A 21,899-nucleotide genomic window follows, 5' to 3' on the forward strand; every position below is an offset into this window, starting at 1 on the left:
TCGTTAAAATTTGACAACATCTGATCTACTGAATCGTGGTTCAAAACTCGTTCCCACTCAATTTCGATCTGTCTCAAGCCATGAGCAAACATCACGTTCGTGCAGTCAAGTTCGATGTCAGAAGTAGCATTTGAAGGAATGTATCCATTGATGTCATCGTCAAAACTTCATCGTAAATACGGAAGGTTAAAATCTCCGATTGATAGGATAATGTCCTACTCCAAAAGACGCTCTGCTATGGATTGAACAGCGATTGCATGTGCAGAGTATAACTGGTTGTTTGAATTAGGAGGGAGATATATCGCGACTATGTAGAGAGACCGAAATTGTTCTTTTATGCGTACTGCAACTTGTTCGAGCTCGTTACAGTTACAGGAACTGATACACAATCCAAACAGTTTTTGACTGCAACCAGTACTCCACCACCCCGCGAACAACTACTGGTATGTGCATTACGATCACAACGGTAAATTATATAGTCGGGCGAAAGCCATGTTTCCTTAAACACAAGTACGTCATACTCGCAGCCGGACAGTAACAAACGCAGTTGGGCGATTTTCGTGCGCAAACCTCTTACATTCTGATAATACACGGAAAGCATACTATCAGTGACGTGTCCCTCAGCACTGGTAGATGTCAAATTCGTCGATGACTCGGTGGGTGACATGGTACTTGGAACTGCAATTATCGTGGGAGGTCCGATATCGTTACCAGGGCCCCCTCCGACGGGGGGAGGTGGCTAGAAGTAGTCGACGTTACCGGAAGAGAAGTGTTCCGTGTGGTACCATACTTGCCTGCAATAACGGTTTGCAAGGCCCCCTCTCCATCCTCAAACTCAGGTCTGGGATGCCTGATGGACGCTGACAGGAAATGTTCGACTGAGATGAGGGGATTGGGGGCTCCCATAAGGCTAGCAGGCGTGCATCCCAGTGTCGAAACTGCGATTGATTCATGTGATGAATGACGGAAGCTTGACGATTGAATGAGTCCAGCAGATGAGCAACTTGGGGATACAGAGTATGATCCAGAAGAATGGCGAGAATGTTTACTGAAAGCGTCAGACACATCAGGTACATAAATGCTTAATTCGGATGTATTCTTGCCTGCGATGGCAGTTCGGGAGGCCCCCTTTCCATTCTCAAACTCAGGTCCGGGATGGCTGATGAACGTTGGCTGGAAATACTCGACTGAGATGAGTGGATTGGGGGCTCCCATACGGCTGGCAGGCATGCATCCCGGCGTCGAGAAAGTGTTTGATGCAGATGATATTGCTATTGAATGGGTACTTGCCTGCAATAGCGGTTTGGAAGATCCCCTCTCCATTCTCAAACTCAGAACCGGGATGGCTGTTGGATGATGGCTGGAAAAGCTCGACTGAGATGAGGGGATTGGGGACTTCCATAGAGCTGGCAGACGTGCATCCCGGGTCAAAACACGTTAACACTCCATTAACGGTGCTGCCATAGTGGCAGGAGATGAGTTTTGAGCTGGTGGTATAGGCGTTAGTGGTTTCGGAAGTTTTGCAGGTACTCGAAATTTTCGGGGACCAAAATTTTCAAACTCCCGGAATAGCATACCCTCGGGCCAAGTCTCCGGATCTAAAGCCTTAGATTTTAATGATGAATCCATTCTAACTTTGAAGGACACAAAAGTGAGAGAGCTGGTGTCCTTGTCTTTCGAAATCAGCTTCACCACAGCAAGATCACAATGCTTTGACCATTGCTGTCACAGCTTCGGTTGTAACGTCAGGACAAATTCTGGAGAGATACAACCAGAACTTCTGCTCCTCCTGGTTACAAATGGGTACCGACACGACGTTGTCCATCATCTGCTTACTACCAACACGACAGTTTTCAGATGCTCGTTCAGTAGTATTCAGATGAAGAGGCCTTTTATTGGCCTTTCGTTGGGTTATTGAGGGCCAGTTGGCAGCTGGAGAAAACTGTACATTGGGTTTTGAACTTATCTGCTTAATTTCAACGCGCAGCTCCGTAATTGCATTCGTCAAAGAGTTTAATGGCGATGTTTGTTCAGCATTAGCCGAAATAGATCGGAAGAGCACGTTCTCGAACAGTTCGGCGCATCTGTCAAACATCCAAAAAAGACTCTTCTTGTGCGACGTAAAGTACAACTGTAATCGATACTCGATACCGGTGATAGAATCGGAGCATTTTAAGCAACTCTTAGCCATTCTGAAGCGCCAATCGATATGCAGCGAGCGGAACAAGATTCAATAATTTGAAACTTGACTTGTATGCTGCTATGTCGAGGATTGCGTACGATTTTTGTAATAATGATCAAATGCAGATGTCGCTTCGGGAGAAAAAAATTTGCGTGGAGTATGGTACGGTATTGTTCTTGGAATACAATCACTGTCAAAACTGCACACCGTTTTCACGCCCTTAGCACAAAAAAACGGACAGTCTTGCACCACCGCGTTAAAAAGAAACACCAAATGATCCGAACGAGAGGAAAAAAGCTATTTGAAGCTTCAAATAACAACCATAAAAACGTCGGAAAAATATGACACATAAACAAGATATGAACCATACAAACAGAGTTGCCAGAGAATTACCAAAGATTTCTATTCCTAAAATCTATACGTCATTTTCAAATGTTACACTTGAGTCAAAAAAATCCCAAAAAAACTTTCGTTCAGTTTTTAAAATCTACATTTTTAGTTCGATTTCATTTGGAATTGCACAATCATTGAATGAAATAAATTCGTAGTTCTACGTCAACGTTCCGGTCACATATTATATACCCCCTTCTGATATACAAATTTTTCATTTTTCATTCACATTGGTTCATAAAGAAAGTGTCGCCTTTCCCAGGAATAGAATGCCCCAATTGTATGAAAAGGTGTTTAATTAGCTAATATTTTCACAATCATATGGCTGATTGTAAACGGTTGTCAAAGATGCATAAGATGTACGTAGAACCAACAACATATGGTGTTGTTCACATCAGACATGGATGTCGTACTTCAAAAACGAACACAGATCAAGGAAGGACATCGACTGAGTGAAAAACGAATTCCAAAAAATATATGATATCTATTCGACTAAATCAAAGAAATGTTTCCAATTGAAAATTGTGAGAACCCAGCGTTTGCTACCCAATCAATCAAAACCGAACAGCCAGTTTTGCCACAAGAAACGATCAGAAGCTCAACGAGGCTTGAAACAATACATCCTCCCGAATTTGGTTCAACGAAAACCATCGGAAACATAAATCGCTTCCAATTCAAAGAATCCCACTCATGCTCGACCAGAAGGGCGTAACGGTTTAGTACTGTGCCTGGTAAATCAGTTCCCCGAAGGGCACAAACACGTAAATCCAAGCCGAGGGGGATGGGGGAAAATAAGAAGAATGGCCGCACGGTCTTCGGTTTGGTGTCCGTTCCCAGAATCCCATCCGCTTTTGCTAGAAGGATTTTATATTGTACGATTCCATTCCTCCCTGAATTTAATACTCTTAAAAACGATGAAAGAAAACAGCCGGTCTGTGCTTCGGGTGTAAGATTTCTTGCCTGCTGTGTAGGTTTCTACTGCTTAATAGCCCAAAAGAAAATTACTTACAGTTTGATTCAGCCCCACACATTTCAATGAGGGGCGACGAATTGGGGATGGGAGGAATAATGCTTTTGTTCCTCAAATTCGAGATTTTGTGTTTATTTTACTAACAAAAAGGAGCGAATGAAGCACGCCCCGAGTTTAGGCCGGAGTTCTACCTTGAACGGGATTCAGACATCATCCGGTAACCTTCTGCGACATGAAACACTCGAGCTTGAATTTTGGTCCTAATTGAAAATAATTTTAAAAGCGAGCTCAATTTGCCAAAATAGCCCATTATAATAAACGCTCTCAGCAAGTGCGCTGAGTCTTATCTTGCCCCCAGCCGGACCCCCTGTTCACCGGTCGACAACGAGTCAAGAAGTGTATCCACCCTGCGGCTAAGCGAAACATCAAACGAAACTGCCCATCCCCAATTGCCAGGTAAACGCAGCGTCGGATGAAAACGCGCCGTCAGCCTGCAGGTCAGCTTTTCATCTCTCCGGCAGCCGGCATTAGCCAAGATTTATGGCCATCTCTCGTCCGGAATTTTTAATCGCATTTTTATTTTATTAATGTATATTTCATCAACCAGCAGCGAACGCACGTTGTGCGCGCTGTTGTTGGGAGTAGAAACAGTTGAAAACCAACAGAGGCTGACTGTTCCCGAGATCCTCGGGTCGGTGCTTGAACGAGGATAAGGAGAACAACTGCAAGCGAGCACGGGCATTGCTGTGAGCCACCCGACAGGGTGTGTGCTCCTTGACTGACCAGCCAATCGAGAGGTTCCTGTTTGATTTGTGGCTTCCGTGTAAGAAAGTATCCACCCGGAACGTGAACGAAAGTTCCACCTCTGACATGAACGTGAAACGACGTTTCACACAGCGAGGATGATTTAGAATTTCAAGAAGCAAAGACGGTTTGCGAAGATGTTGTCGTAGTAAAAACAGCAAGATATCAAGGTTACAATGAAAATCAATATCCGACAGTTTGGTCGGATCGGCTTACTGTTGCAAAAACCGACCCAACTGAATCGGTGTATAGTGCGCACATGCATACCTCTCCGAACTGATTAAGAAACCGACCGAACTGTCGGTCGACAGGTCAGTCTGCAGTCTGCGGGGGCTCTAATGGTGATAAAGTGTGTTTCAGTTAGAATTTGGCCGTTTATTTTTATTCACTGCAGCGCCCCAAGTTGTCACATTGAGAAACTATGAAAGGATAGTTTGTTTATCCAATTGACGAATTTACGTTGGATTTACAACCAGATGGCGCAGCGAGTAAAATGAGGATGTTTTGTTTTTTTGGTATGAAATTCGTTCAAATTGTTGTTCGTTTTCTAGAAAAATCAGAATTTATCTTCAAATTTCCCGGTTTCATGTATTCTTTCCACGCTGAAAACGTTAGAAAATCATCATTTTACAATGTGCTATGTATATTACGAAGAATGGCTTGTTATAAGTATTGTAACTTTAATTTTTTTCAACTATAGGGTGTTTTGCGCTAAAAATACTGCTAATCCTTCTCGTATCGACCCCTACATAATCTGATTAAGCTTTGCGTAAATTCGTCAATAGAGAAAATTTCATCATGATTGAAGAAAACATTCAAAATTTATCAATGATGGAACGCTAAAGGCGGGAAAAGATGGCAAAACTCAATTTCATTTTGCTTCATTCTCAAGAAAAAAGCTTCTGCTAATATTACTGGCGTCGATAAAAGTTGCATTAATTCCTCATTCTCGAGATAAGCGCAGCTGTCATCCTTAGTGAAGAAAGTTTTGCTACTGGCAAGTGAAACCAAATCACATTCAAAATTCCAGAACGATATTTACTTTGTTGGTGACTAAACGATCGAAATAAACCCTTTCTTAAATCTTAATAACCTCGAAAAGTTGGATTGCATCATTATGATAAAGATTAGCACAAATATCATACTTGTTGAAGGCAGTTTTGCGACTGGCACGAGAATACAAATAACTCATAACATTCCAATACAACATTCACGATGGTCTAGCTTGACATTCCCCAAATAATTATTTCGCGCAAAACCTTAACGCCTGCTTCACCAAAGCGTCAGTTCAATGCATTGATGCAATGTCAAAGGCACCAACGAAGACTTTATGATGACGGAAAACAAGCGATTTTAACTGCTTCGAATATAGAAAAATACTGAATATTTGTCGCAGCCGAGATCCATGATTCATACCCTAGCGCAAATATTACCCTTGCGCTATCTCCCCTTCTTATTTATATTTATCATCACGGTTTCATGATTGGCACCGCCAAACTACCGCTCATCATAGTATCAACAAATTAGGCGATTGTTGTGATGCAAACGGGAGGAGATACTTGAAGGAGCAGGTTTGAAGCAACTAAACATACGCTCTTCCTAACAGAAGCCCTTTCTGTTAATATTGCCGGTCTCGAATAGTTCAGCTGTCATCCTTGGTGGGGGGTTTGACTACTGTCATGTGAAACCAAATCACCAACAAAATTCCAGAACTATTATTTCCATGGTTAGCCGATGATAGCCTAGCTTTATGATTCCCCACACAATTATGTAGTTCAGAGCCCTAATGGAATGGCGTCAGTTCGATGTAATGATTGCAATGACAGATACATCAGCGAGTGAATAATTTGGTTGCGTCCACAGCTCAATCTGGAACCAATACATGTGATCACACAAAGCAAGGATGACCAAGCGATGTTCATTGCTTCGTATCTAGAACGATACTGAAAGTTTGTTGGGCGAGATCCAATATTTATGCTCTAGACAAATATTCCCCTTCGTTCGTTCGTTCTTCTTCTTTTCTTTGTCCATGGAGTCTTCCCCTTCGTTGATCCCTGATAAGTTGCTCATTATTTACGGCATGGGTAGGGGAGCTCCCAGATGAGCAGAACAAATGAACGGGAAAATGGGAAAGCTTTTAATTTAAACAATATTCAATCCAATGAACTGAAATTACACTAGTATCGACTATTTTGAATTCATCTGCTTCCTCTGTCTATCGGCATCGTCGCATTATATAAAAGCCTGAAGTGGATCAATAAAGCCCTCTTATCATACCACTCTACATCTGGGTACATCATTTATTGGAAGAAACAAGTTCGGTCAGCTATTTAGAAAAGTTCGTCTCGTTCGCTCTGGGAGGCTCCAGAAATAACAATTTTATAAGTGTCAACACTAGCAATATTATTTTTAAATTTTAAGACGTACGTCATTGAAACAGACAACAGAAATACATGTCAATTTAATAATAATGATTTCGTAAGATAGAGTAGACCAACATTAGGAATATAAACTAATAGAATGTATAGCTTAAAATCATTATAGGGGCGCTGGTTCTCCGGATTAGTGATCCTTTCACGGCGAAAATATGGTCGGTAGAATGTTACCGTAATGAAAAGGGCGAATAATATCACGTGGTACACTAGGTTGGTTCTATCTTGTAGCAAATGGAACTAGTCTTTCTTAGTCGAAGGTTTTTATTAGACTGCTCTGCTCGATAATTATGATAATGGTGGAAAAGTGTTTCATATCGATAACGAGATGCGAGAGAATCCTATTCCCTATTGGGCTACAAAATCTAATTATAGCGAATTCAATTACGGTAAACTTAGTAATTATGGCAAGTACCCAAACAATCATATTTTAATTTATGATTTTGTGGTAGAAAAACCACAAAATCAACACATCCCAAATAAAATATTCAATATAAATATTAATGAATTTATTCAGGTGTCTATACCATCAGATTCTATTCAAAAATCCAATTTAATTAAAACGAGAAAAGTATCACTCGTTTCAGAGTGACGGGGCGACGAACATGTTAAAATGCCAGTCATTCGAAGAGCCCAACAACCCAGTTAACTTCTGCTACGAATTCGTGTAAGAATAAATCAAGAAACCTCACAATCGTGGCTATCAAACATTCGAATCCATGCATTTTTATTTCTACCCCACTATTTATAGCCCCAAGAATGGGTGATGGATTGTGTGTGAAAGCGGAATGGTCTCTTTCACCTCCTTTTATTCCGGTCAAACTGTGATAAAAATCCAACCCCACTTCATTCCCGAGTAATAAGCGAACCACGATAAGGCAATTGGTGCTGCTGCTATCGAATGGTATGCGATGCTTACCTTCTACAATCTCGCCAACAACAGGTCAACAACGGTTTGCGTGACGTTTGCCAATAGATGGATTCCAATGTTACGAGTACACACCTACACAGGCACAGGTCCTGTCGGGAAGTTTTACCGCCACGAGTAACGAATAGTAAAAATGACCAAACCACCGAACCTGGCCGGCACTTTGTGTCCACCACGAATATCCTCGAATGCTGGTCGTCAGTCACTTATCTGAAATGGAAAAAGGGTAGAAACGGTTGAATATTGGATGAATTAGCAACTAATTAAGGGGGCGGAATTGAGGGAGGCTTGTTTATAATGAAGTGGTTTTCCGCGTGCAATTAACAGTTGAAGAGACTTATTCTCGTTTTATTTGCGCTGCCGTTGGTTCGTGTGCAATATGATAAATGTTGAGCCTGGATTTGCCGCATTCGGAGCGTTCGATTGGAACGTGAAGCAAACCGCATTAATTTAATTAGTTAGTGGTATTTTTTGGTTCGACAATCAATTGATAATTGGTTCTGGGAATTATTACCAGCTCTTGTTGTTCACATGAAAGATGATTTGACTGCAACCATTGGAGATCGTAACAATGTAACGTTTCGAAGTTTTCCTAGAATCCAACATATCCCACACTTTTAGTGTAATATCGACTGAACAAGTTTACCGGAAGACTACTCTCCCGTGAATAATAATTCCAGCTAACCCTAGGGAAAGTTTGACCAACCGTTATCTGCTTCAATCTTATTCAATAAATAATTTCCAATACACACCACTGACTCGCTACAAGGAAAGCTCATCACCACCGATTATTCCAAACGAAGCCGAGCCCTCGGTTTTGAGGGAGGGGGCATGGTGGAATCAAGATTCTTCTTGTCCGTTGAGCAATCATTCGTTTGCTTAGCCAAATCAACCCGATGGGAGCGAACGCAATCGGATTTAGCCATCGCCTCCGCCACTGCTGAAAAACCACTCCAGAATACACAATCAGCGCGCCAACGGCATAGATAATGGACATAATTAAAAGATACAGTCTCACAGAACAGTTTTTGGGTGGGGGCGCAGCAAAACGGAAATTTGGTTCTATCGGTTCGTAAGCTCCGATGACGGCCCACAAAATGTTCCCTCCAATAGCCGAACCGGGAGCGATTTCGATGGTTGGAAACAAAAAATGAAAAGAATCAACTGAAACATGATTTGGTTTTTACTTCGCAGTTTGTCGATCATTGCTAGCTTAATTTTGAAGTTCTCTCGATGGCAGAACAAAAATATTGCACAAGATTAAGTAAAAGTCTTATTTTGGCACGGGAGAGTTACTCAACCCGTTTTTTGTTTTGTCCTCAGTTTGGTTGACATCTGTTTGGGGGGAATTTATCAGCAATTCTGGTCACGTCTTGTTTTGCTTAATTAGAAAGCTTTTTGGGTTAGCAGAGAATACTTCTGTGTACTCGTTTGATGGATGGAAAATTTCCTACCATGATAAGGGGTGTCCAGCAAGTGGTTGGAAGGGAGGCTGGAAGGTTCATGAATGGTTAATATAATTTGGGAGTGACTGCAAAAGAAGGCTTAGTTGTGTAATGACACATATATATTTTGTACACTGATTGAATATGATATGTCAGCTTAAGGGATTTGCGTTTGTAATATAATCCGTTCTTACTTAGATGAAGAAAATTTTGTATGAATGTGTCGAGTGACTTGCAGTTAAATGTCGGACTAACATTACTTCTCTTTCCTTAGTGAATGCATAGACAATTCATAAATATTTCTAAAGAGCATGCTTTTGAGGCAGTATTCTAGTGTAGAAATTGGAAAAAAAACAATTGTTTCCTTCATACTTATGCGGTTTAGGTATCCAAGAATATACCCTAGAAAGGACTTATCGAAAATTCTATTATTTACCGAGTTAGATCCATTTTAGTGACGCGGTATCTAACCTGGTACGGCCATAACAATGAACTTCAAACGCGTTTTTCTCGAAACTAGTTTTTTTCAAACTGCCGTACACGATATCTCAAGTTCTACTGAATCGATTCATGTCAATTTTATATAAATACAATCTATTTCATGAACCTCTAAAAAATAATAGTTTTTTTAAATTTTAATATTTTTGAAAAATCGGGAAACATCACAGGAAACCTTTTAAACCGCATTTTGTTTTTCAAACGGCCGCCGTTTTACAAAAAAAAATGTTTATGACTCGTCCGGGGTTCATGCGATAGCGACATCTTCACAGATTCAGAATCTGTTCGATGTTTTTTCTTTCAGATAACCAGAAGGGCTGGAATCGTGTACGCCATGGCACACCTTTTCTTTAACCCCCTCACTTCATCAGCTCTTAACTATTCTAGTTATGAATACTTTTTCTTCGTTCAATTTTTGTTTTATTGCTAAAAGATAGATGAACAAACAATGATATAATGGAATGACGAATTTACTCAAACTCATATTCGTACGATGGTTAAAATTTCAATTCGATTTCGAAGGAATTGATCAATTTCAGAATTTCATCTTTAGCATGGTAACCCTTGTTCATTGCAATTGTCTTTAGCAGCCTTTAACCGTCATCTACGAGTATCTTTGGTGTATTCGCTTGAGCTTGGGTAGACTGTACAATTCGTAGTTGCTCTCCGTGATTGACCTGAACCAACCAAATTGCACAAAGAACACACAGAATGACGCTTGGGACTAGCAAATCATTCTCGTTGTGCAATTTTCGGTGATTCGAGCTTTAAATGGTCAATAACGACGCCGGCCACGTCCTTACAGTCACCAGGGGAAGGGAAGGAATGTTAGTATGATATTCGCCGCCCGAAGGCCAGAAGGGTCGCCTCTATAGCGTGGTTCCCTAGCGTTTATCATGGAAGGGATAGTTGTTAGTGGGAATGGTTAAGAAAAATCAGGATTCACTGCGGTAAGTGATGTGATTATGTAAATGTGATTGACTATTCCATGAAACAAAAACCCTAAAACCCTAAAAAGGTATCCTGAGAAGGAAAACCTGTAAAATTGATACATTTTATGTAAGATATTATATTAACCCTTTTCGGTCGGAGTATGATTCCTTGATATGGTGGCTGAGAGCAGACAAACGACAAAGGGTTAATATATTCTAGTATTTATCGTATGTAGATATACTCGGTGAAGAATTAAAGAATAGAAGATTTTGAAAGCCTGTTGGAATACTAAACATACTAAACATATCAAATAATATACTGAACAGGAGAGAACGGAGGCGGACGCCCGAATTGTATATACATGATAGACCATGTTAGACTATATACCTTAAATATTTTGAACTGTTCAGCAACATTTCCCCACTACACTATTGTTGCGGGAAGTCAAATGTAGAAGTAACTACCGTCAATTATTGCGAATAAAACATGAACAACCCTAAATGTGTTAGCTTGGCTTAGCTTTGCGAGGCCGCCATTCTCAGAGAGCGGCATAGTGCAGTGAAAAAAGTGCCACCATATGAGCGGAGAAAAAAAAAGCCCCCGCACAAACAAACACAACACATGCATAAGAAATAATAAGAGGAAAAAACTACACATGATGAGCGAGGACGATCACCGCATTTCATTTGCTCTACTGCATTCCCACTTACAACCCTTCGCTCACTCTCATCATAGTGGCATTAAAAAACCTCACGACCATAGATGCTCTACTCCCAGTACGGAAATCGCTCTCGCTGTCACACATAAACATTCTCCCAGCACTCCACTATTATCACTCCATTTTCTTTCTCTGATCTACTTTTATCTCTTCTCGGGAGAGTCTCAATTAAAAGCTACTTCCTCACAGCTAAAAGTGAAAGGCGAATGATTTTTCATTTCATATGCACACTTTCTACATCTATCACAAATATTATATTTTCGCTACGATACAAAAACTTCACATCCATTTAAAATGGCATTCATATTGTAGATTGTTTGGATCAATTTGACTAAGCCATGCGAATTGTGCTTCGTAATATCGTTCACACGCGATTGAGTAAGAGAGCACACCGAAAACTAAGAGAGTTTTCTCCAATCATACGAAGCGTAAAATGGTTCCGCCCGATTTATGATTTCATCACTTTGATTATTTTTCCATAATTTAAATTCTCACTTCAATTCACAAGGGCAGAAGGCAAACTTTTAACACATTTCAATTGGAATCTATCATCGAAACGAATAAAAACACGATTAATCGGACGTAACAATACGGAGCACAAATGAACACATCCTACCCGGTACGTTGCTCATACCGAACCCAGACTCTACGAGTATCTTTGGTGTATTCGGAAGAAAAATTCATCTCATCAAGTAATCGTTTTTTTCACCAAAAATCGTTTTTTTTAAATCTGATGGTTTCTAACATTTCTACCCAGATTTCTCCCTTGGTTTTTTTTTTTGCTGGGATGATGTCGGGAGACTGTGGAGAGTATCAATAACTTTTAAGCAATTGTAATGTAACCATGTGCAAACTTTATATGCCTCGAGTTTCATTGTTTTGGTAAAACTTGAATCCTAGATTCAATCTCATTTTGTTGACACTTTGCCTCATATTTTCCTTCAGGATGTTCAAGTAAACGTTCTGATTCATTACACCATCGATGGAAACCAAATAGCCAATACATGCACCCCTATACCATCTCTCCATCTCCACCATGTTCAAAAGCTGCTTTCAGATTTCTATGGTTAGTTCATCGTTTGGTTTCCTCCACACAAAATGACATCCATCGTAGCCAAAAATGTTGAATTTTGACTCATCTGCGAGAAAAAAAACATCTTCCCAGTGAAGCCATCTACACACTAGACAACCTAGGTTTGAAACCAACTTAATGAATGTCGCAAAAAAGTTGAGAGCAAATGGGAGCATACACACTAAACAACTATCAACTTAGGTCGGTCCAACTTTTTCGATTCAACTTAGCATGTCGAGTCGCGCGTGATTTGTGTCGGCAACCTTTTCGCTCAATTGCTGTTGACATTTCGATTTCTGCGTTTGTTGAGTTTCAATCATGGATGCCAGGTGAATTTTTCGGATGTTTTCACATGGTACGAAAAAATGTCTTCAAAAGCCTTCACAATCATATTGAAGAAAACTAAAATTCATTACATAATTTTGAACAACGCTTGATAGATTATTCAAGGCTTATAATAATTATTATATATAGAGCATTCATTAAACTTATCTTGAGGTTTTGAAGTTTATTTCAATAAATGTGAACGAAAATATATATTTTGCATATATTTGTTCTATGAAGGTGGACTAAAGGGTGTGTCACATCAAATTGCATCACGGAAAAAACGCTGTAGAAATTCGCCCAGTAGACCGATCCTTTTGAAAATTTTAGACAGTAAAATAAAAACTATTAAACAACTTTTGGCATTTTCTTTTTATTCATACTTCGAGCCCAAGCCCGTATGCTCGCACCTTCCTCTTTAACCCGTCCATAAGGTTCTGTACAACGTCAGGTTGTAGTTTTTTTGAACAGAAATCCATTTTCTCTTGAAGTCCGCCTCCGATTTGACAACTTTTGGGTTCTTCCGAAGGGCCTGCTTCATAATCGCCCAATATTTCTCTACTGGGCGAAGCTCCGGCGCGTTGGGCGGGTTCATTTCCTTTGGCACGAAGGTGACCCCGTTGGCTTCGTACCACTCCAACACGTCCTTTGAATAGTGGCACGAAGCGAGATCCGGCCAGAAGATGGTCGGGCCCCCGTGGTGCTTCAATAGTGGTAGTAAGCGCTTCTGTAGGCACTCCTTGAGGTAAACCTGCCCGTTTACCGTGCCGGTCATCACGAAGGGGGCGCTCCGCTTTCCGCAAGAGCAGATCGCTTGCCACACCATGTACTTTTTGGCGAACTTGGATAGTTTCTGCTTGCGAATCTCCTCCGGAACGCTGAATTTGTCCTCTGCGGAGAAGAACAACAGACCCGGCAGCTGACGAAAGTCCGCTTTGACGTAGGTTACGTCGTCCATTACCAGGCTATGCGGCTTCGTCAGCATTTCGGTGTACAGCTTCCGGGCTCGCGTCTTCCCTACCATGTTTTGCCTTTCGTCGCGGTTAGGAGCCTTCTTAACCTTGTATGTACGAAGGCTCTCCCGCTGCTTGGTCCGCTGGACGAATGAACTTGACAAATTCAGCTTATTGGTGACATCCCGGACCGAACTTCTCGGATCACGTCTAAACTGCTTAACTACGCGCTTGTGATCTTTTTCACTGAAGGAGCATCCATTTTTGCCGTTCTTCACCTTCCGGTCGATGGTTAGGTTCTCGAAGTATCGTTTTAGTACTTTGCTGACCGTGGATTGGACGATTCCCAGCATCTTACTGATGTCCCGATGTGACAACTCCGGATTCTCGAAATGAGTGCACAGGATGAATTTACGACGCTCTTTTTCGTTCGACGACATTTTTCCAAATTTACGAAAAATTGACAGTGAAGCATGGCCAACGTGATCTATACACTCTTATCTGATTATAAGCGAAAGCTGAAGATATAATTCCTAAAAATTAAATTTCTACAGCGTTTTTTCCGTGATGCAATTTGATGTGACACACCCTTTATACAAAGATTTACATGCCAAAAAATAGAATGGATAGCTCTCATTTGTCAATTTTCTATAAATAACTCAATTTGTTTTTTTCAGCTTTGAAGATTTGACTAATTATTGTGAAACGGCATGTAACCGGAAAATCTTCAATTGTGAAGTGGTCGTGAAAAATGACACCGATATAAAAGTCTCAATAAGACAAAAGTAAACAAGTGACAATGATAAAAAATGAGCGTTTGGGAGATTCGGGGTTGAATTTCGGAGAATCCCCGAAGTATCGGATAGGTCAAGGAATTAATAATACCGTCACGATTGATGGTCAACTATCTACTAAATTTTATTTACAACTTATTATTACAACTCAACATGTGTCCGACTGGCCGAGTAAGCCGATGACCATCATCATCGGATGGTGAGTTGGTGGGTATACACGCGTATATAGATAATGCGCAAGTGGTAGATCACCAGCACGATATAATGGTCGTGTCCGCCACAAGCGAATGGCATTAAGACAAAAGCCTTACTTATTTTTTTCGGCCAATTTCATGAAATTAATATATCCCAAAAATCCACATACACTATCATACTGAAATGCCTTCACATACTTCATAATGTCTTTAAAATGTTTTCAAATGTCTTCACAGTAAGTTTAATATCTTTAAAATGAAGACATGTCTTTAAACCTGGCATCTCTGGGTGCCGCACTTTTGGAAAAAGTACATCCAGGATTGCCATATAAACAGATTTTTCGGTTCTAGTGCAAATTATACTTCGATGGTCTCGTTTTGATTTCATTGTAGATTTTTTTAAAGATACGCATACATTCAATTTGATGCTATTTTCAAAATTAAATACTTTTGTTTTCTAAATTCGCTCATGTTAAGAAAAATCTCATGTAAAGTTGTATTTTTTTTCAAAAACGTTTTTCATGAATTGCTCTCCATATGATTTCTTTCAGTAGTTAAAGAAACGGCATCACTGCCAGCGATTTAGCATTTTATGATGACAGATGAAAACTTAACGATTTCATCGCGTTTGAGTTGCGTCAATGAGCAGAGCCGAGTTGGAGATGCGATTGACATCGCCAACATAGATCGTGTTACGGTTGCCTAATGTGTAGAAGGCCTAAGGCATAGATGTGTTTCATGCTGTTCGGAAAAAATCGAATTGGAGTTACTGATTTTTTTTAGGCTGATGAACTGTTTTTTCCTTTGTGCATTCAAGTTGTTCTTCCTCGGCACATTACAAACCTTTTTTTGATTCAATTTGGTTTTCATCGATTGTGCAATGGATCCGAATGTTTACATGCACATCCTAAAGGAAAATATGAAGCAAAGTGAAATGGGATTGAATCGAATACTCAGATTTTTCTAAAACAATGACCCTTAGTACAAGGCACATAAAGTTTGCACATGGACACATTACAATTGTTCAAAAGATGATACTCTCCACGATCTCCTGACATCATCCCAGCAAATGACAGCTAATGACAGTAGCGATGAACAAGGGTAAGGTAAATGAAATTGGTTTGTCCAGTCGAAAATATGATCATGGTTTGAGCACTTTTTTGAATGGTCTAATTCAGCGCACCTGTGTCAAATCAGGTATTCGAATGTTTCAAACATAATTAAAACTGTCTTTTTCACGAATTACATTAGTTTTATAGTATACTTTAACGGATTCACATGTTTTAAAGGTTTATAAAATCCACCTTCTTTTGACGTCAATGCGCCCCTCATTTGAGCTAACTTTCAATCAGTCACCAGATGATTATTTCGCACAAGTGAACCTACCGTGGGTTACCATAGTGAAATCGTCCGTCGTTGGCATACAAAATGCTAGAATAGTGAAAGTGTGGCTAAATTAGTAGCGGATCGAGACGACCGCACTTGACTTAATTAGTAGCGGATCGAGACGACCGCACTTGGCTAAATTAGTAGCGGATCGAGACGACCGCACTTGGCTAAATTAGTAGCTGATCGAGACGACCGCGATTACTTTGAACAGTAACGGATCGAAACGACCGTGACGCCGTGGAATCGAAACATTCGGGTCATCCTCCACACTGGCAGCAACAGCAGCAATTTTTTCGGCCGAACGCACATTACGATGATGCACAGGTTTCACAATATCCGCTACGGATCCAGTTTTTCGAATTTACGCACTACATTAGCGATTGTGTGCTCAGTAGGCCGTCCATGACGACCAAAATCCGTCCGTAATGCCCGAAAAACATTTGCCGGTTTTTCATCATTTTTATAGTATAATTTAACAAAATTAACACGTTGTGCGATGCTAAAACGATCCATATTGTAAAATGGCAGACCTTCAACTAACGATATGACGCTTTGGTTGACAGCTATGTCAAACGGTTGTCAGCGCAGGGCTGTATACTTTCGGAAGCCCGAAATGGAAAACCCTGTACATCCCTGTAATGGCATCTCCCCTGGCAACGCATCAACAAACGATAACGGTCGTGCGACACCAAGCTCCGTGATCGGCCCCCTTTTGCATTCAAGCAATAAGGCCAGGTTAGACGTGATTCTCAGCAAAGGAGCAAAATGGTGGATTCCCGGGCTGGCGAATTACACAAACTCAGAACGGAGCAACGGATTTAACCCTTTCGTCGTCTCGTTCAAATTTAATAGGATTTTCAAAAGGAATTTGACTGCATAGGCACCTCAAAACACAAATTTCTGTATAACTCGAGAACTAATCAAGCAAATAGAGACAAATTTGAGATGTGAGGATTTTGGGGTACGAGAAATGTTTTTATGATGTTATGACACCCATCCCACCTCTGGAATGGAGAGGGGGTCATAAAAAAATTACACATATTTCAACCAAACATGAAAATTGAAAATTTTCGGAAAACTCTGAAGGGAAATGGGAAAATTCAATTCCCATATGTTCTATAATTACACAGTGAAAAGCGTTGTTAGTCCGTTTGATGTTTGCACCAACGAAATTGATTTTTGTTCGAAAGTTGAAATAGAATTTAATGTGATAAAACGCACTCCTATATCTTCTTCTATCTATATAAATAAAAAGGGATCGCCAAATTTGTTGATAAGAGCAAAACTCGAAGAAAGAATTATCCGATTTAGGGCTATTTTCATTCTATCATATTTTCTGTATTAAACATTTATTCGATGTAACGGAGAAACATGTTATTTGCAAGTGATTGAAAAATCTTGAACGAGAATTGTGTCTGAAAAAAATCTGATATTATAATGACGAGTTTTAATAGAAGTCCTAGGAAATTTACATTAAAAGTAAATTGTAAAGGGTAAATTTGAAGATGAATCAATGAACAGTTCTACGATTCGGCTCATGATCGTAAGTAAGAAAATGTGAATGTTTGGAGGTATTGATAACAAAAAATAAATTTTGGGCGGGACGAAGTTTGCCGGGTCAGCTAGTACTTCATAAAATCATTACAACGAAATGTCCCGCATATTTACACGAAAAGTTGATACCTTTTAGAAGTAATAGAGCAAATAAGTATGTTTCATCAGCGCATTCTGCTGCTTTTTATGCCAAAACTATATTTGTGAGAGGTTTTTTTCTTTGGAATTCGTTACTAAGCAATCTATGGTTTCAAAAATCATTTTTAACATTTGAGAAGTAATGTAAAGAGTACTTTAATTTAAGTAATTAATTTGTGTAGTGAACATTTTTGAAGTTGAGTTAGTACGTAAATGACTAGCAACATGAGCTCCCTATGCTTTGCAGTATTTGAAAAGATGTAAAATCTTGCGCTATAATAAACTAAATGGACACAGAATTCGATTATATACAGTAAAAAAAAATATAATCGAGTCAGCCCTGTACCATGATGGAAAATCCCAAGATATCTTCGTTAAACTGCGTCGCTTAATCATCCTTTAAAGTTTACCACGGTACCAACCAATTTAACCCATCCCGGAACCAGGTAACATTCCTCCGGGAGAATCTCGCATGATTTATGATATCCGCTTAGAAGTGATGTTGATTAGCCCGAGATTAGCGAAATAGTGTTGTCATAAAAACCTTGTTAATTCATTACTTGGAGTGCCGCCGGGCTTGGAAGGTGTCCCTTCCTCGTTGGTTAGTTGATTTATGATCGCCACGTCGTTCGGGTGAATCTTACATCTTACATCACCACCCACACTTTCGCCCGGGTTGAAAGGACCGGTGCGAATCAGGTTGGACCCATATTTCATCGCAAAGTCCATTTGTCATGTGCGCGGCCACGCCGTCACGACGGCCCAGGAACGTTCCATTTCAATTTCAAGAATCCAACATCTATCATGAACTCTGTTAAACTTCACGCACTGCTGGCCACCGAAAACCACTTGCACCGAAGCAAAAGGATAATGAATAAAAATGGTACGTACTTCGAATGCGACCCCTAGCGGAGTAGGAGCGGAGAAAAATGATGCTGGCGCTGATTGGAGTGAGGGGTGAGGGGAATTTGTGATGCATTATGAATCTTTAATCTTGTGCCGGACGCTTCGCCGGGTTTCCTTTTAGTGCTCTCTCTGGATTCCGTTTCTGCTAGGCAAGTTTTCCATTTCTCTGTGCAATCAATTTCCGAAAAGGACACAATCTAGCCGAGGACGACGGGCTGTGGGAGTGTATTCTTTACAGCGAAATGCTCTCTCATTCTCCATAGTTAAAAAGTGAAGAAGTATTCTCCGATGATACATATTTTGTTCTCCGGGCGTACCAAAAACGGATTTCCAGCGTGCGGTGAAAAGCGGCAGATGAAAGAAATGGAAAAGTTAAATGTTCTTCGATGCTTTGTTCTTCCGCTCACTGTGTGAGTGTTTGTGCATAACCCGAGGTGCTTTGTGTAGTTGCCATGGTTGAAAACTTAAAAGCATAAAGTGGAAAACTATTGCCCCTCAATATTGAATTTGTCTTAGAGAGTTGAGTCGCTTTTTTGGTTGTTTTTATTCTTCTCCGCAACGGAATTCCGCCAAGGGGACAGGGTGGGTGTAACGCAATCAAACTTCGAACAATGGGTGGAATATGTTACGGACAATGGAGTGGAGTTCTTTGGCCAATTTCTCCTTCTTTCATGTTTAAATTATTAAAGCACGACCTTTGTTCCAAGAAAGGGCCATTCAATATAAATAATAACTCTCGAGATTGGAGCGTTTGGCGCCGGCCGAGGCTCCATAAGGGGCGTTTATGCCATTCCATTCCATTCCATTCGGAACGGGAGCCTAAAATGGTATATAATTCAATTCCGGGTTGCGTTGAATATTTAATTTAATTAAGAGCTTCGGATGTTTGTCAAACAATCAGTATTAACTCTTTGCCTCATCTATATTTCTGATTCTTGGTTGAGGATGATTTCATAGCGATAGATTTTCTTTGCTTGTGATTCAACCGAAATGGGATCATTGTATTTTATCCGATATTTTATTTTATCGTTATCGCTGTTTGAAACAAACCTCTTCAGTTTTTTTTTAATCAACTAAAATCTTCGATAGTCCTTCTATTTCGTTCGTACACTATGGTTTATGGGTTATCAAAATGAACTGTTAATGGGAAAATGAAGGTTTTTTGTTCGATAACTTTAGGCCGTTAACATCAAGTACATTCATGAATTATTTTATTTTGTAAATGTCACAGCCTCCGTTATAGAAAATTTTTGTTAAATAAATATTCCTTGGAATTATATCGTTCTTAATCATAATTCAGACAGCTTCATATTTCGAACACTCTGTAATAATAACTTGAAATGCTTAATGCCCTGATACAAACTTTCAACATTATAATTGGCCCTTTACAATTTCCTTTTATTATAAACTTCCTAGGACCTCCACCAAAACTCGTCATTATAATATTCTCGTATAATATTCACAATTCAATCAATTGTAGAACATATGGAAATTCAATTTTCCGAATTCTCCTTCAGTGTTTTTCGAAAAGTTGCAATTGTCATTTTTGATTCGAATATGATTGGTTGAAATATGTTTGTTATTTTTATGTTATTAAAATTCTTATAATTTACATTGATAGTCATATGATTATATAAAGGTGCCATCACCCGTTCAAAACCCATATTGTTTATAGCAATACAATTTCGTTCAGTGTATATTTCATTTGACACTTCCGGCTGAGTCTGTTTCGCGTTGTTCAAAATAATAGCAGCGAAAAACGACTTCAAACAAAGTTTGTGTCCATTCGGAGTTTTATACAAGTTTTGCTATTTTGTTAGTCAGTAAGTATATAAAAACTAAGATATGTACAAGAAAATACGTTTGTTTTGTTTGTATTGCAGAAAATGGGTCGCGGAAAACATTGCTCTGAGGAGCAGCGCAATTTTATCAAAACGTTGAAAAATCAAGGAAACTTACAGACAAGTACAGCAAACAGTGGGGTGCTCGGCCAAAATGATAAGCAATGCTTTGAAATGGAAAGACAAGTTGGAAACTCGTGGTCGGAAACGTTGCACTTCTGAAAGAATTGATCGAAGAATCATCAAGATGTCACGGACTGATCCAACTTTGTCTTCTAATAAGATCAAAGATGAACTAGACCTCACTGTGAGCACTGTTACAGTCAGACGAACATTGACGGAAGCCAAACTATTCGCACGTAGTCCTCGGAAAGTACCATTGTTGACAAAACGTCATGTTTCAAATCGCCTCAAATTTGCGAAAAAAGCATATCGATTGGCCGAAAGAAAAATGGCGTAATGTTTTGTGAACGGATGAGTCCAAAATAGTTTGGTCGGGTCAAAAGGTCATCGTCAGTATGTGAGACGTCCACACAATACGGAATATCAACCGCAGTACACGGTTACGACAGTAAAGCACGGCGGAGCAAAAATTATGATATGGGGAAGTTTTTCGTACAACGGTGTCGGGCCAGTTAATCGCATACCAGGCATCATGGCTACATCAAGATGCTGAGGTTATGTTACCTTATGCTGAGGAGGAAATGCCACTTAAATGGGTGATGCAGCAGGACAACGATCCTAAACACACCAACAAATGTGCTAAGGCGTGGTTTAAGGAGAAGAATATTGAGGTTATGGAGTGGCCAGCGCAGTCTCCAGACTTAAACCCTATTGAAAATCTGTGGGGAAATGTCATACTGTATATATATATATATATATATATATATATATATATATATATATATATATATATATATATATATATATATATATATATGGCGCCATCTTGTAGCAAAAGTGTCCGGATTGAAAATCACGAAACGATGAAAAAATTTCAACTTTTGAACAAATATAGGGTAAGTGCACCAATTATGGAGGACATATGTCATCAATTTGCAGAAAATGGCGAATAAATACTCTACTTTAGATCAAAAGTATACAAAAGTATACTTTTTCTAGCAGTTTGAACTCTGTTCTTGAAGATTCTCACTGATATTTCGATGATTAATTGACTAAATCGTATATAAAACATGTTTGAAAATGCCACTTCCATGTACCCATTATGGTAATAGTGTTCCTGGAGTTTCGTAATAAGTGTACCCATTATGATAATAGTCGGTGTGACATGGGAAAATCGTTAATAGGATTCAAATAATACTTCAATAATAATTATTAAATAAGACTATGCTTCTGAATCTTATTCCCAATATGCAATACTATGTCGTTGATTACGACAAAAATTATGGGAACGGAGCGCGAAATCGAAGTTTT

The 21,899-nt window shown here is 39.7% G+C and overlaps 1 protein-coding gene across 1 annotated transcript in view; it reads right to left on the reverse strand.

Moving 5' to 3' along the window:
* Positions 1-21,899, reverse strand: part of LOC129764427 (neuroligin-1-like) — a 615,422-nt gene that overhangs the window by 515,011 nt on the left and 78,512 nt on the right. Inside the window, exon 2 of the mRNA XM_055763494.1 lies at positions 7,698-7,916. The gene's annotated coding sequence lies outside the window, so the exon portion shown is untranslated. The remainder of the gene's footprint in view (positions 1-7,697; positions 7,917-21,899) is intronic.

Source organism: Toxorhynchites rutilus, chromosome 2 (genome assembly GCF_029784135.1).
Source record: "Toxorhynchites rutilus septentrionalis strain SRP chromosome 2, ASM2978413v1, whole genome shotgun sequence".
NCBI classification, from domain to species: domain Eukaryota; kingdom Metazoa; phylum Arthropoda; class Insecta; order Diptera; family Culicidae; genus Toxorhynchites; species Toxorhynchites rutilus.